This window comes from Lolium rigidum, chromosome 3 (genome assembly GCF_022539505.1).
Source record: "Lolium rigidum isolate FL_2022 chromosome 3, APGP_CSIRO_Lrig_0.1, whole genome shotgun sequence".
In the NCBI taxonomy this organism is placed as follows: Eukaryota; Viridiplantae; Streptophyta; class Magnoliopsida; order Poales; family Poaceae; genus Lolium; species Lolium rigidum.
Window position 1 is genome coordinate 230,220,780 of NC_061510.1, and position 17,742 is coordinate 230,238,521.

Consider the following 17,742-nt stretch of genomic DNA (forward strand, 5'->3'; position numbering starts at 1 on the left):
ACCTCCGTACTCGGTCACACGTTTGGTGTTGATGACGACGTCCTTCTCCCCGTTCCAGCGGGCAGCGGAAGTAGTAGATCCTCCTTGGAATCCCGGCAGCACGACGGCGTGGTGGCGGTGTCGATGGAGATCTCCGGTGGAGCTTCGCTAAGCGTATGCGGGAGATGTGGTGGAGGAGGGGTGCTAGGGTTTGGGAGAGGGGGCGCCGGCTAGGGCAGCCTTGAGGGGTGCGGCCAACTCATGGCTTGGTGTAGCCGGCCAGCCCCTCCCCTCTCCTCTTTATATAGGTGGAAGCCCCAAGGATTAGGTCAAAGTCTCCGAATAAGACCCCAACATAAACCTTCCATATGACCAAACCTAGGGGGAGTGGGACTCCCCCCTTTCCTTGGTGGGGTGGCCGGCCACCATGGTGGGGAGTCCACTTGGGACTCCTCCTCCCTTAGGCTGGCCGGCCAAGGTGGGTGGAGTCCCTCTGGGACTCCACCTTCCATCCTTATTTCTTCCGGACTTTTCTAGAACCTTCTAGAACCTTCCGTAGAACCTTCCGGATCATTTTAAATCTTATAAAATGACTTCCTATATATGAATCTTATTCTCCGGACCATTCCGGAACTCCTCGTGATGTTCGGGATCTCATCCGGGACTTCGAACAAAACTTCGAACTCCCCACTTCCATATTCCATATCTACTTAAACGATGACTTAGTGATCGAATGAACCATTCACATACGATACCAATTCCCTTTGTCACGCTATATTATACTTGTCCGAGGTTTGATCATCGGTATCACTCTATACCTTGTTCAACCTCGTCTCCTGACAAGCACTCTTTACTCGTACCGTGGTATGTGGTCTCTTATGAACTTATTCATATGCTTGCAAGACATTAGACGACATTCCACCGAGAGGGCCCAGAGTATATCTATCCGTCATCGGGATGGACAAATCCCATCGTTGATCCATATGCCTCAACTCATACTTTCCGGATACTTAATCCCACCTTTATAACCACCCATTTACGCAGTGGCGTTTGATGTAATCAAAGTACCTTTCCTGTATAAGTGATTTATATGATCTCATGGTCATAAGGACTAGGTAACTATGTATTGAAAGCTTATAGCAAATAACTTAATGACGTGATCTTATGCTACGCTTAATTGGGTGTGTCCATTACATCATTCACATAATGACATAACCTTGTTATTAATTACATCCAATGTTCATGATCACGAAACCATGATCATCTATTAATCAAAAAGCTAGTTATACAAGAGGCTTACTAGGGACTCCTTGTTGTTCACATAACACACATGTATCAATGTTTCGGTTAATACAATTATAGCATGGTATGTAAACATTATCATAAACTCAAAGATATTATAATAACCATTTTATTATTGCCTCTTGGGCATATCTCCAACAGATCTCCCACTTGCACTAGAGTCAATAATCTAGTTTACATTTGTAAAGATATAACACCTTGGCCTACCGGTGCTTTATCATGTTTTGCTCACGGGAGAGGTTTTAGTCAACGGATCTGACATGCTCAGAACCGTATATATTTTGTAATTCATTTGCGTCTCAACGCATCACTCATTTCCAAATGAGTTGGCAGTAAATATGCTTGGTCTTCTGGTGGAACCTTAATTCCGCGGTCCGAAATATGTCACTAATATTGTCACACACAATATAGCTTCAAAGTTCTGACTCTGTCGGAACTACACCAAGTTCTAAAAGAACCTCTTGACTTAACATCCTTTGTCATTGTCAAAACAATGACATACTCTGCCTTCTTTTGTAAAATCCGTCACAATATTTAGAACTCTTCTAAATCTAGCATAGACAACTTCTAGCTCATTGGCTACCTTTTAAACAACACTTAGTCTAATTTGAAAGTGAAATTTTATTTTCATATGTGACAAAACAAATATCGGTGCAACACTTTACAGCGATTTGTTTGTCATTTCTTCATACAAAAACTATATATATATATATTCTTGGTTCTTCTTAAGTACTCAAGAATATTCTTACTGTTTTTCAATGATCATCACATGAATCATTCTGGTATATGCTCCTAACTTTTTAGAGCACAAGATATCTGATTATGTACATATTATTCATGATCTAAAATCACTCATGTGTTTTTACTCATCGAGTGTCAGATACACTCAAGTCTTGTTAAACCTTCACATGACAAGAACATTTTCTTAATATTTCTATATTGAACTGCTTCAATATCCATTCTATGTACTTTGACTTAAACTTATTATGTGTTTCAATCTATCTTCATAGATCTTGACACTAAATTTGTTTCAGTCCATATCCTTTCATTGAAGTTAATTTCTCAATGAAACCTTTTTAATCAAGTATATAATTACAACATTTATAACCAACTATATGTCGTCTACATAAAGTATTATAAATATGTCTCAGCGCTCCCACTAAATTTCTTGCAAATGCAAGCCTCTTCATCATCTCTGATGAAATCAAAAACTCTTTGACTATTTCATCTGGTGAAGATTCAACTCCGCGATACTCACTTCATCCAATTGAAGTTTGTATACCTATCTAGTATTCCATGGATTAGCAAAACTCTTGGTTGTATCTTGTATACATCTTTAATACACACTTCTGATAAATAATGTATTTTGCCATCCTACTAACATATCTCATAAAAGAAATATGTAATGATTACTAGGATAATCCATATAGACTATAAGCATTGCTACGGAAGATCTAATCTTATCGTAGTCAACTCTTTGAACTTTGTCGTAAACAACTTTTCGACAAGTCAAGCTTCTTCAAGGATATTTCATCCAAGTCCATAAATTTTGTAGATGTATTTACTTTCAAAAAGTATTCATCTATCTTGGATTTCATGGCGTATAGCCATTTTAACGGAGTTAGGGCCCATCATAACTTCTTTGTTTGTAGTTGGTTTATCATTGTTCAAAATCAATCCTTTGTCCACAAATCATTTATTTGATCACAAAGTAAACCATACCTACAAGGTTCAATATGTACTTCGATCTCCATGGCTAAAACACTTTGTAGTCGTGGGAGCCATGATCGTCGTGGCCGCTTCCGGAACCAATTCCGATGCTGTGCTACTCTGATCATTATGCTCAGGTTCATAAACTTTATCAAGTTCTATTGTCCTCCCACTCAAAAATTTCGCTAGAACAATTTCTTGGAAATAAATAAGAAACATCGACAAACACTTTTGTCTTTGTATCCATAGTGGAAAGAATTCCCAATCAACACTTTGGGATAACCAACAAAGACATTCATCCGATTTTGGTTGTAAACTCTTGGACCAAAATTTAAAGAAAGGACTATTAGGGTTTATACCAATGCCATAACTCTTATGGTGTCATTTCAACGGATCATGATGATGCTCTATTTAGTGTAAAAGCGGTAGTCACTAAAGCATAATCCACAAAAATATAATGGCGTCATAATATTTAATCTCATCATTAATCCAACAAGGTTTGGATACATCTCTTGGATACTATATCATCATTATGATACTCCAAGAAATGTGAGTTGTAGAACAATTTCATGACTCTCTTAGATGTTCGCTAAAACTCGTAATTCAAATATTCTCACCTTGATCCAATCATAGATATTTGATTTTTCTATTACGATGATTTCCACTTCATGCTGAAATTTATTTGACTCCATTCAAATGTTTCAAACTTTTTCCTTATTGAATATATCCACATATATACTCAATTCATTGTTGAAAGTTTTCATGAAGTAGAAGAATCTCCCGCACACAACTATGCCCAGTGAACCACATATATCAAACGATTCAACAAATCAAATGACTCCAAAAATCCATTTGCATGGAGTTCCTTCATGCGTTCCTTTCTAACATGACCTAAATGGCGGTTCCACAAATAAGTGGAATTCAAATCATTTGCCTTATGGCATTTTAGCGTCAGTGTTATGTATGTGTGTTTCACCATTAAGATTTATAATAACTTATCCATCGTACATGGAGTAATGTCATAATTTAAACAACTCATTATTTTCATTTGACCAGAGCAAAATAACAATTATTAAGTTCTTTATTATAAACTAGGAAATTTGCCCGTGCGTTGCAACGGAAAAGAGAGGAATCAATCCATATCAATATGATGGAGCTGTCAAACTACCATGCACAATATGTATCTTATAGGTTTTCTTGCCTTTTTTAGTTAACATTTTCAATGGTTGTATATCCAAGCATCTTTCTCAGAATTTTTATTTTAAAATTCATCATTTTCCAAATTAACCATCCTATCTCACTGCCTTGACTCAACGACTTCCATCAGCAAGCTCGTTGAGCGGGAAAACAAGCAATGAATTATCGATACTTTCCTGGACAAGCAATGAATTATCGATACTTTCCTGGAAGCTGTCTTTGTTAGTTCTTACGTTTTTTTCGGACCGCTATTTCCTACACAGAGCATGTGCTTTTTCTGGTTTTCCGCTCATTAAACCACGCTGCCGGGGCGATCCAGTTACCCGGAGAAGAGAAGATTTCTTTTCTTTGTTGATTCCTCTCAATGAAATTTGTCATTCGTGATCGCTTAGAGCCCCTTTTCCATCAATAGGTAATCCCAAGACGTCGACCACACGGCCTAACATGGCCTTTCCCGCAGGAACATCCACAATAGATCTAGTGCGCTTGGCAAGATCTCCGACAACGAGTTGGCGTGGCGTAAAGTGAAGATTGGGGGGAATAGAGCGAAATCCCCGTCTGGGGTATTCCGAAGGTGTAACCTAGGCAACGAAAAAGGGGCCCGATACTTCAACTAAAGGAGCGACCTGTTGGTTCACCAAACCCCGACCCAGTGTCACACGTTCTCCAGGTCCGAAGGGATCCAGTGCCCAACTACCGACTCCTCCCGGAATTGCCAAGAAGAAAGACCATGTAGACAATTATGCCACTCCTTTGCACCTCTCCGGACAGGTGTCTTCTTCTCGACACTGGGTTATAGCTGAACAAAGAGTTCACAATGGAGATCTGTCCATTATTCGATTGTTTTAAAAGAATGTTGAGCCGGGCCCGGGTATGTTAGTTCAGCGATGTACAAACTCTCCTCCAAGATGAAATAGGTGGATACTTTCCTATTTTCTTTGTTCGAAAAGAAACAAGCTCATGAGCCACTCGAAAGATATCAAATCCAAAGGAGAGTTGGCATTTATTTCAGCGGGTAAGACGCCCCTCTCTTTTTCCTTCTCGCGAACCACGGGAGCGCCCAACACCCAGAAGGGAGAGGAGTCATCCCCTTTTTCGCTCATGTTCCCAAATTGGGAAAGGTAACGTCGGGCTGGCTGCTCTCGACATAATGAGATGCTGGCATTCGAGATACCCAAAGAAAAGGAAGTTTTGTTTAATACAAGAGCTCTTGACTTTCACTTTCATAGGAACCCAGTCTTGTTCGAGTCAATCTTATTGATGGTTGGAAGCCGAGTTCACGCTTTGATTCGGAAATGACTCATGGAATGGCCTTGGAGAAGTGGCTTGCTTGGTTGTGAAAACCTCAAATCCGGACGTGTGCAAGGGCCTACTCCCGTGCATGAAAAGTCTTTAAAAGCTCAAAAGGAAGGAATAGAGGCTATCAGCTAAGCTAACGTTATGGGACATTAGTGCCTATAGTGTTGTAATCCGGAATCCAAAGGAGTCGAGCTTTTCGTACTACCACATCGCCCGGGCATCGCTTTCTTCCCACTGCTTTCATCCAGTTTTATTGCTCCTCCTCTCAACTTATTGTTCTTGCGTAGTTATTACTGAATTTTGTATACACATCTCTCGGTTTCGCTTACAACACCTAAGTTGCTTAAAATTTATCTGAACTTTGAGCGCTCAACAGTAAACATAGTATCAGTGATACCCTGATGGTGACTCCTTGGATAAAAGGCTGCCTTGAATGGCGTGAATCATCCAATATCGGAGATGTAAATTCTACCAAAATACTTTATCCACCTTAGCGAACTCATTGTTGAAAAAACAACCAATACGACGACAATGAGTAGATCAGCTACCCTGTGTACTTCAGCATTTTTTTGCTTCAACTAACTTCCTACTAACAGTGTCTAGCACAGGTCAAGCAGGGTAGAGCAAGGCACCAAGAACTTGAAGCCCTGATCCCAGCATGAGTATGTTCAGCTCCGTTTTCAAGTCTTTGAGCTTGCGTCAACCAATTTTAGCTTGACTGTGCATGCATTGTATTCATCGGGATCTCAATTAATTAAACATACACAGATGTACCCGGAGATGCGAACCCATTCAGCATTTTCTGATTCAGTGTCATCTACACATGCATGTACTAAGCAACAGTGCAACACCCCAGACGATCTCGTACAAACACTGAACCAATCACATTATCTCACCATCAAGGTCAGTATGTATCCACGGCCAAAGATATGAGGCACCAACAAAAATCCCAAATGTAGAAAAGCAGGATCCACATATTCGCCATGAACAAATCGATTAATCTACAAAGACTCGGTACAGAAATTCGAAATTAAAACTACCTTCCAAATTCATGAACAAATCAAGATCCGGGGAAGCATGTGCCCCACACCTCACGGATCCAGATCAGGAAAAAGAATGCAAGATCCACTGTTGCCAACCGATTGGGCAAGTAGAGGAAGAAATCCAAGAGATTGGGAAGGTAAAAGGTGGGGATGGACGGCTCCTTCCCATGGCAAGGGCTCATCGGCGGCATCTAACTTCTCTGCTAGCTCTGCTCTCCTCGGACAGGCGCCTGGCGCGGGCGTGATTGCGAGTCGTGCGGATGCGGATGGTCTGGATGTTGAGGTACGCTCTGGTCCCTAGAAATCCGTCTTCGCGGGCTACGACATCCGGGTGGGGCGGGGGTTCTGAGATTGAGCGCAGCTGTGGCGCTCGGCGACCAGGCCGCGGCGGGAGACGGGGGTCGAGTACTCGAGTCGACATATGCAACGTTTGGGCGAACCGTTATTTTTTACTTGGCGGTGGCAGGATAGGTAATTTGAACGAATATTAGGGGTAGAAAAAAAGGGACCAACAAGAAGCCTTTTTGCTTATTTTATTAGGTACTAGGAAAACTGCCCGTGCGTTGCACCGGAAAAAACGAAAACTTCAACGCTCTAGCATAGATGGACCCAACCGTCCCTAAGCCAGGGCACACGACCAGACTTCCGGCCTACGGTGCAGCCTATTTTAATAAAAATTTAATGAAAACTTTGATTTTTTTTAGTTGGGCTTACAGTGAGCCCGGGCTTGATGAAAGTCTTGGGTCCGCCACTGCAGTCTTGTGAAAAACTCTTCAATACTTCATTATCACATCGTTTTTAATCAACCATTCTGAACAATAATATTGAGTACAAAAACACCCACACTTATGTGTGTGCGCAAAATCCATTCTTATTCTCGAGAAATAAATCGACGCCCATGCGCATGTGTACAAAATCCATTGTTATGTACTATATTACTTTTCTCAAAGTTGACTGTACCCCTCTACTCTCTCATATACTATATTATTTTTCTTAGATATATGTGTTTCCATATTAGACTTGGTAATCACTAAATGTATCACAAAGCATTCGGATATCTTTCACAAAATAATGTTATTGCTGGATTGATAAATATTTAAAAAATGAGTCCAATTAATGGGACCAAAATAGGGGACGATCTTACTGTTTAAGACAGTAGCCAAATGACTCTCTGGCCGGGTGATTCTGGACAGCCTGGGGTCCTGGCTAATTTCTAATCTTCAGCTGGCCAGAGCGAGTTCGTCATGGACTCAACTGACTCCACGGCGGCCACCATTGGCCGTCTTACCTGGTTGCTCCTTATCCTTTCTTATTTCACCCGCCTATTGTGATTGTGCTCCTCTAAATTTTGGCCCAGCTCTATTCTCCCTGGACGCACACTCCGCTCTCTGGCTCCAGTTTTATGTGCCTTTCCTGAATCTCATGCCTAGCATGGTGCTTGCATCTGCATGACTGCATCTGGGCCAGCTCGTCTCAATCCTATCAAATCTCTATAATTCTTATCTCTATCACTGAAAACAGAGCAGCGGCAACAACTGAAATCTCTAGATTATCTCCTATCTCAAATCTTTCAGCTCTAGGGGTATGGTGACCTTGCTGAAGCCGAATCAGGCCATGGACGGACTTGCAGAAGCCGCTCGAAAGTTCAGGCGCGGCTGGATGAGCAAGCATAGCTGCGATTGGCACAAAAACATAGGCCACCGCTGCCCTTCCATGCCCAGCAGCGGGTTGGTGGCCTCGGTGTCACGCAAGCGCCACCCGAACGGCTCCCGACGGGCCGATTTTCCGCCGCTGGCTCCTGGAGATGCGAGGGGGAAAGGCCACAGGCTGGGACCACCGCCGGGGAACTCCCGTGCATGCCCCGCTCTCCCCGGCGAACAAGGACCCCTGCGTTCCCCGCTGCCGTCAATCGAGCTGCGCCGGCGTCCTCTCCATGGAGGTCTGAGCCGCACCTGGAGACCGAGCTTCCCAGGTCGGGTGTGATGCGGAGCAACAGGACAACCTCCCACGAGCATACGCGGATCTGATTTTCCATCGGTGGCAGCGATTGGTTTCTCGACTCGGTGCTCCCACGTACATGACGTCGAGCAATGGTGCTCATCTGCGTATCACCGCCATCAGCGACGCCACAGTCTCCAACTCGTTCGCTAGCGGGCACGATCTGGATTCCAGCACAATGACGGTATCATTGCCCTTGGTGAGCGCGCTCGCCAAATCGGGAGGCGTCGGCAGCGCTGTCGGCGGCGCCGAAGCTCTGGCATCCATTCGAATCACACCTTCGCTCTCCAGTTTTCTCGTGGAGCCGGCGATCGTGGGCTGATTTGTTTCTTTATGTATATACAGGGAAGGAGAAGGACGTGAGTTGGGTTGATTCTTTTTCCCTGTCGTCTTCGGTTTCCTTTCTCTTATTTTATCCCTCTCCTGGTTTATGTGACGTGATCCAGCTGGACAACAGATGTACCAAACAAAACATACTCGTACAGAAGAAAGACGACGACAGACGAAACAAAGAGAACGGACGACCGAAACATGGACGGACCAAACCGCGGAAACGCTTCTCCCTTTATTATTAGGAAGGTATAGATATAGACTAGGTACTAGTAAAAATACCCGTGCGTTGCACTGGGACAACAAAACACACAAATATTCCAATCCATCATCCTTGATTAACATGTCTCTTTTGTGGCACAATCGATGAAGGTTGCCACTGTTTCTCGTATTCATGACAAACATGATAAATTCTAATATAACAGTGCGAGCTCCACATAACCAACTTTTAATACAATAAACTTGTAATTATGGTGGACGCCATCGCCATGTAAATTTAAGACGTTGCGTGGTTCGTCCCCATATTTTAGTTATACGGACTTTTCATGATGGTGGGTAGCACCTGTGTCTGATCTACATCTGGTGTCTGAATGCGAGCAAATAAACATCGAGATATCGCAAAAATTTACTGAAAAGAGTGAGGAAAACATTGTTTTCACGTGGTAACCATAAAGACCTGGTGCGCAACAAACATCACCAACACGTCTACCACATATTACTGAGTGAGCTCTTTTACAGTACCGAGGGATGAATATGGGCCATCCAATCTATAGATTGAGCCATGCAGATGAAATCATACTGCCTGATTTCGGCCTCACAACTCGCCAGCAGTATGAGAAACCAACCCTGAGGTTGGGTGGTTAGGAGGGTGGTTGTACCCCAAGCCCACCAGAGTTCAAATCCCAGATTTGACATCTGTGTGTCTCATAAAGGCGGAATATTCATTCAGTGGGAGGCGACGTTCCCGTCGACAGCGAGGCGCCTGTGGTGACTTCGTCAATTTCAAGATCCAATCCGCCGGCTCAGTCTTTCGGAGATGCTCATAGGGGTAGGGTGTGCGTGTGTGCGTTCATAGGGGTGAGTGTATGCGCGTGTATGTGAGCGTCTGCGTTTGTACCGTGTTTCTCAAAAAAAAAAAAAAAAAACTCGCCAGCAGTATAGAGGTGTCCTGCACGATCCGGAGGCCAGCAGTATATGTTTTGAGGGCATTTTAGGAAGATCATATTTTGCAGCAAGGCAGACTCCATCTCCTACCCCCGTTCGTTCAGTTTGCCCACCCAAAAAAATCCCCTCACATATTCTGGCCGCCATGAACCTGCACCCCTGTAGTCCCTCCTCTCTCTCCGGCTTGAGCAGCGGCGGAGACGGGAACCACCCTTCCGAGCCAGGGTCCGGCCGCCGCCAACGCGCACCCCCGTATCCCCTCCTCCTCGGTCGATTTGAATGGCCCCTACGAACTAGGCTTCCGGCCGTCGCCGACGCGGACCACCGTGGGGCAGCTGGTCGATCTTCGGCCAGGATGATCCGCGGGCATGAAGGTGTCGGAGGGCCGCGCGGCCCAGCCGGTCAAGTACTGGGCCGAGGCAGACGCGGTGTCGCCGGCGGTTGCCGCCGACCGCGGGGCGACGAAGCTGCAGGTGGCCGAGGTAGATGCGGTGTTGCCGGCGGTTGACGCCGAGCGCGGCGACGAAGCTGCAGGTGGCCGAGGCACAGGCGGTGTCGCCGGCGGTTGCCGCCGAGGACGGCGACGAAGCTGCAGGTGGCCAAGGCAGAGGCATTGTCGCCGGCGGTTGCCGCCAAGCGCGGCGACGAAGCTGCAGGTGGCCCAGCCAACCGGCTCAGCTCTTCTCAGACGGCGTCCCGGGCCAACAGGCTGACCATGGTTGGCGGCGGAGTTAGAGCGGCGGAAGTTGCGGAATGCACCGTCGCCCAGCAGCTGCACGCCTAGCTGCAGCACCGCCTCCTCCTGCCGCAAATTGGGTTGAGTGGCCTTACGTCCATGGTCATCATCGAACCTCCATGGTCATCAATCTTGTCACGGCGTCGAAGTCTGGTGGATGATGGCTGTTGCCCTGCAGAGTTTCAACGCTGACAGTGATGCAGCGTGCAAAATGCAGCATACAACGATGAGGCTGTGCCGCTAAAATCCGAGCATATGACTTAGGTAAAATGATACCATAGCTCTGTGCAGATGAACTGATACCATCATGAACTGTATTTCAGTTTGTGGATTGAAATTTTCAGTCAATTGCGAGTTCTACGTATCCTAGTATGTTAGTTGGTTGATTTGGTTCCTGTTATGGGTACTTAGAAAGAACTAGCAATTACCCATTTAACTGAAAAGATATAGATATAGATATAGATAATATTGTCTAATTGGCATACTTCATGATTTATTTTTGTTATCTGTTTCAGGTAATATAGTTGTAAAATCCTTGTATTTGATTCTAATGTCGTTTTTACGCTGACAGTGTTGACAAAGGGATTCTTGATGCTGTCCCTGTATTGGAAATCTGATTTTACAAGTAAAGCTCAAGAGTGGGTTTTATGTTTCTGTGGAGATGTTGGAGCATAAACTCCCTTTTTGTATGTGGAAAGCATATCATTAGACAATGTTGTGTCACCTGACCTTTCTGATATGTACATCCGCAGTCTAGCACAGGTATGGTACGTAATGTCTACAATTGGTTGTCTATAATTTATTAACTTTTCTTACAAAAGACAACCTGTATCATGTTGCTCAAGTTTAAGCTACTCATTTGTATGAAATTCTTATTGCAAAGCAACACCTCACGTCACACTGAAACTGAAAAAAGAAATCCTCAGTTCAATTTGTAGTACACAGAGGAACACATCCATGTTAAGTTTCTTTTATACATGGTTTGATCCAAGTCTGAACTGAATTCATATCACAACCAAGTTTTGCATGACACAATAATAATGGAAATGCTTTACACCATAGAAGAAGTACTTTCATGAGTTGATGCTGACGAATGTATAGTAAATGTTTGATTGTTGAACTAAGTGAGAGATAAATTTTTTCGTATAGTTTCAATTGATACTTGTGAACTAAACAGAAACCGCCTGTTTCCTGAGGACGCACCATACACCGGTTGAATTCAGATAACAATTGCAAACAAGTTGGAGACCTATATTTGCAGTGTTAAATTTGAAATTGGTGAATATGGTGGAACCATGGGAATTAGTTGATACTTAAGCCCACTGCTAATGCAGAGTAGCCCAATGTCCATGAAATATGATTGACTGAAAGCATGAAATGTACGTATTCATCACATTCTATTTTGCAGCTTTCAGGAATTGGTGTTAGTAGTATTATAGCACTGTATGTATTCATCACATTCTATTTTGCAGGAAAGAGCTCGTGTTATTACTAGAAGGGTCAATGGTCCTCCTCCTGAAGAAAGCTCGTTTGTTGCTACCGCAAGAGCTAGCATACCACCACCTAGGCAGAGGGTCACTACCGCTACAGTAAGGGGGAGGAGAGGAAGGGCAAGCACAAGTTCTAATGCCACATGAAGATCTACAGGAAATGTGCAAGGAAGAGGAAGAACTACAGGAAATGTTGATGCAGCTGAAGTTCTATTTACTACCATGTTGTCCGTTTAAATGTACCAGTTACGCAGACTGCTGCCAATTTGCTTGATTATCTTTTTGTTACAGCCGTTAGGATGCTATCAATTTTAGAGTCACCACATTACTGTCATTTGTTCTCATTATTCCAGAAATAAGAATGCATCTGTACTTGTCATTTTACCTTGACATTGGCTTATCATTTTACTGGACCAGCGTGTACTCTCCTTTTCAGATTAACATATTGCCATTACACACTGAAATATATTTGAGCCATGTCCAGACAGAAACATTGCACAAAAAAATTTGTTATTTCATTTCCAGGGAGAAACATCACCTTACAACATTGTATTGATACATTACACTGAAACATTACTCATCAAAATATCAGAAAAATTGCCTTGTTGCCAAGGCAATTATCACTTACTACATTGTACAGATAATTGCTATAACTATGCCTAATTCTTTCTTGTTCCTCCATCTCATCTCAAGTGTGCAGCCGCTCACTTCTTCTCCTTTCTTCAGCTATCTTCTTTATAATACATTCAAGTTGGCAACACTTCTGCTTCAGCTGGAAGTTCTCATGTTACCAATCTGCTCCAATTTAGCTTCCTAACGAAAATAGCACAACAATCAAATCAGACCTTCCAGCTAACACACACAGGAGGAAATCATTGGTAATGGGCAGTGGAGCTCTAAAATGATTGGATGTCAAACCAATCTGCTAAACAATGTTTAGGACTACCCGGTCCCATTTTTCAAGTAGTAGGATGAAAATGCACGCAGCAGACAAGTAGTTGGGTGCGGTGTGTATTTAACTCTTACAAGTCTGAAAACTAACACATGTTTCAGTATGAATAATGCAATATCACTACCATTCAGTGCTTGAATTATTTGGTTCAGGATTATCCTTCTAAACTGAACAAACTAGGCCATACTCAATTAACAATGATTCTGACTTGACAGATTGTATATGCAACACATTACAAATCAACATATACATTCAGTTTCAAGTGCTTCTATCAGCATCTGGGCAAAAAGAAAAGAAGAAAACTATTCACATGGTTTGCCACATGCTGTCTAACTCATGATGGATCTGCACAGCAGCGACTCAATCAACATGTACATTCAGTTTATAAATCTGCTAACAGCATCTATGCAAAACGAAAAGAAATAATAACTATTACAGAGGTTTACAAGAGGTGAAACTAGCAATTGAATCTACACAGGGGATTGGTGCGGGTGGAATTCGAAATAAACATTGAATTTTCTAATCTTAACTACTTACACTGAGGTTTCCCGGATCAGGACGCGGAGAGGCTGCGGCGTGGTCGATGAGCGCGCGACCGCCTAGGTCAAACGTGGAAGCGGCAAGCGGGTGATGGCGGGAGCGCGCCTGCGGCGACGCTGCGGCAAGCTCGACGACCGGGCGACTTGGCTGTGGCGGCAGCTTGGGTTGAACACGGCGGCGACGCTGCGGCAAGGTCGACGAGCGGGCGACCTGCCTAGCGCCTAGCGGCGGCGGCGTGAGGAGAGACGGGCTAAGGAGCAACCGTGTGAGGAGATACGACCTAGGGTCTTGTCCCATCAGACTCCGCTTGAAGTTTTTTTCTCTCACTAATTAAGAAAGATGGAATTGTCTATCATACCCTCAGCAAATCAAGGGTGAAATATTTTATACTGCTACCTGCAGTATAGGGTACGGTAAAAACCCTCTACTGAGTAGATGCATACTTCAGTTGAAACCTGAAACCAACTTCTTATGCCGAAACTGAATAGATGTTGCAGTACAGTGCGTACTTGTATGTGCTCATTTACGAACATATGCAATGATGATGCATGTGCTACCACAAATCTAATTTTCTTGTATATTATTCAACAACGTGATGTGATCAGAACCTGGAAGAGTATGTTTAAGATAAACTCAAACTGATGTTTTTCTTAGGAGTGAATCTGGTACACGCCTTTTAGGTTTCTAGTGAATCTGATACTAACTTGATACTGAAATCAAATGTAACGTTGCCATTGCAGTAACCAAAAAAATACATGAACATGCATTATGTATATATCAGGGACTGATACATAAAGGAACTTTCAAGAAACTCCGATATATCAAGGAATTTTGCAGAGCAACACTAACAGAACCTATAGCGAATTCATTGCTATCGGAATACATGAACATGCATTATATATATATCAAGGACTGATACATAAAGGAATTTTCAAGAAACTCCGATATATCAAGGAATTTTGCAGAGCAACACTAACAGAACCTATAGCGAATTCATTGCTATCGGAATCTTCCTTTTTCTACAGACTGATTAGGGAATTGGAAGACGAAAAATAAGCACTCAGACCTCTTACCTTGAGTGGAGCACGAGGACCAAGTTTCGGCGAAGTCGCCAAATGATGGCAAAGTCTAGGACAGGCTTTGGTCGAGGGACGCCGGAACTTGCGATTGAAAAAAGCAGCACGCATCGACGGATCCATCAGCTAGCAGTACGGCATCTGAAGCTGCTCGCTCAGCTGGCAGAAAATAGGTATGCGTCGCTTGGAGACCGGTCCCACGCACCGGTAGAAGGTTCAGGCTCCGGCTGGCTCAGCTGATGCTTGCAGCTGTACTGGAGAGGGAACACGCCGAGGCCCGAGGCACTCGTCGTGCTTCAGATCGACATCGTTTCTCCCAGCTATCTTGCGTCTTCCTAGTTTTTTCTCACCCCAACTCGTGTTGTGACTTGTGAGATACATGCATAGAGAACAACAATTAGGCGTGTGTTGTCTGGAAGCTAAAGTAGATTCAGCTCTCAATCTCTCTCACCTGTAAACTCGTGTAAACTCGTGCTGTGCCTCTCGAACAAACAGTAGTGCAGTACTATCTTCTCTTAATCTTCTGATATAATCTCTTCCAATATCCTCAAATGTAAGTATGCAACTGCCCATATCCCCTTTGGATCAATCTCATGAACGGGGCACATCAACAAGGGTTAATTAGATATATGCCACTGCAATTCATGCCTATTCGAAAAATGCCACTCCAATTCTCAAACTTCGAAATATGCCACTCCAATTCTTCTATGCGTCGATAAATGCCACTCTAGTGATTTGGCCTCGTTTTTGTTCAGAAACTGTGTACCGTATTTTCTCCCGGACAAATTTGCCCTTGATCCCACATGTGACTAAACCAACACATCAGCCCAGCTCATCCTCTCCACTCTCACTCCACTTCCCTCCTCTGAACAAGTTTCTGCCTTTGTTGTCGCTCAAACAAGAGCATGATGAGGAGCTGCTCTCCAGGCCACGCCGGCGGCGCTGCTGCGGGGAGCCGGCGAACGCGAATGGCACCTCTGCGGGAAGTAAGGCTATGAGAGCCCAGAGCTGCGGCGAGGAACAGGGGAAAGAAGAGAGGCGGCAGCGCATCTGTGGGGAGATATCGACGATGCTCCAGTTTGGGACGGAGCAGATGATGTACATATGAGGAAAGGTGCGTCGACGGCGGAGGGCTGCAGGGAGGCGCGGAGATGGTTGGAGGTGGGGGCACCGACGGGAAAGGCTGCGGCGGCGGCGCCCTAAGTTCTTCGACGATGTGGTCAAACCAGAGAAAGAATGCCCTTGGATGTAGATGGGATAAAGATGTGGGCTCAGGGGTAGTTTCGTCCGGGAGAAAATACAGTGGCCGTTTTTCTACCAAAAAGGAGCTCAAATGTGTAGAATGGCATTTATCAAGGTATAGAAGAATTGGAGTGGCATATTTCGAAGTTTGAGAATTTGAGTGGCATTTTTCCAATAGGCATGAATTGCAATGGCATATATCTAATTAACCCCATCAACAAACAACGGTGGAGCCAACATGTCGAACGAATCACAGTGGCTTCTTCGCCCCTTATTAGATCGTTTCCAGGCGCGGAAGATGCGCCTACCACACGTGCTTGCAGGAAGCGAAGATGATGCAAACGACGGCCGCGGGAGTCACAGAAAACGGTGTTGATTCGTTCGGCGGCACGGACATTTTCGCCGAGATGGCGGAGGTGGTTCACGGCTCTTCGAGGACGGCCGGGACAGCGACGGCTAGGAATTTTGTCTGGTAGGGATAGGAAGAACCGGTGGAGTTATCCTATTCCCTGACATTGAGCTCCATCAGGATCTCGGCGTTCTCCCTCTATGGGCGCAGCCTCGTAGCCATGGCCTCGCTAGCCGCACGAAGGCTCGAGCTCCTCGGTTTAGGCGTCGGTGGAACGTGGTGGTGCAGTCGAACCCTAGCCTCTCACGCTCGGGCAAATAGAGCGGAGGAGGTCGTAGGCGACTGCGGCGAGGCGCGAGAGGAGGATTGCTTTATCGAAGAGATCGGAAAGCTGATGGATTCCGTTTTGAATACTCAGAGGGCAATCAGGACGTGGACCGCAACCAAGACACGATGCACGAAGGAAGGGGTACTCCGCTCGGCCTCCCGATGTTATTGCGTCGCCACGCGCGGTTCGTTTCTCTTCCGGTTTTGGAAGCTGGACGCAGCTATACGAATCGAACGAAACAAAAATTAGCTAGATCGGACGGACGGACCAAATAATGGTACGGACAAAACGGACCAAACCGCGGAAACCTTATTTTCTTTATTATTAGGTATATATAGATTCTAAGGGCTAGATAGAATGCTAACGACGAACATAATAACACTTTATTTTGTTCCAGAAGTGCATTCCTATCATATTTCTTGTCAGTCAGTTAGGCCATTGTATTCTTGTATTGCGTTGTTTTGTATGACACTTCATACCAACCAATATAGTACTAATACCCAAGAATTTCATAGTGTGACCTAACTAGGAATATAACCATAACATGTATATCATTTATATACACCTGAGCTAGACATTCTAGTCTTTTCTTTCTTTCTGCCAATAATCTTTTGTAGTTTCTCTTTTAGCTTTCCTCATTATTCAGAAAAACACATTAACTTCAATAACTTCTCGGTTTGTTGGTCAAATACCAATAACCTTGAGTTTCTTACTTTGAAGTTGATCATCATATGACAAGTGTTCCGGATTTCACTATTAGTAACCTTGTAATATGATGAACAATTTCACTCATAATTTTATCCATTGTATCATGATGACTTTCTGAGACCATGTCTGTACATTCTAGGCTCATAAAGTTTTAACCTTGGTATTCGCATGTGCAAATCTGGCGTGCACCCGTTGTATGCACACGTAGAATCTATAACATCCGATCATCACGTGATGCTTCGAAACGACGAGTCATAGCAACGGTGCATACTAAGGACGATCACTTCATGGATATGCGA

The 17,742-nt window shown here is 44.2% G+C and overlaps 2 long non-coding RNA genes across 2 annotated transcripts; one reads left to right on the forward strand and one right to left on the reverse strand.

The window, feature by feature from the left end:
• Positions 1-10,707: 10,707 nt before the first annotated feature.
• LOC124699071 lies at positions 10,708-12,640 on the forward strand. The gene is made up of 3 exons (XR_007001251.1): positions 10,708-11,022; positions 11,330-11,520; positions 12,231-12,640. It is a non-coding gene; the product is annotated as an uncharacterized LOC124699071 (long non-coding RNA).
• A 101-nt stretch (positions 12,641-12,741) lies between these two features.
• LOC124699072 lies at positions 12,742-13,860 on the reverse strand. Its single transcript, XR_007001252.1, has 2 exons — positions 13,738-13,860; positions 12,742-13,061 (listed from the first exon to the last, which is right to left on the reverse strand). It is a non-coding gene; the product is annotated as an uncharacterized LOC124699072 (long non-coding RNA).
• Between the last annotated feature and the right edge of the window lie 3,882 nt (positions 13,861-17,742).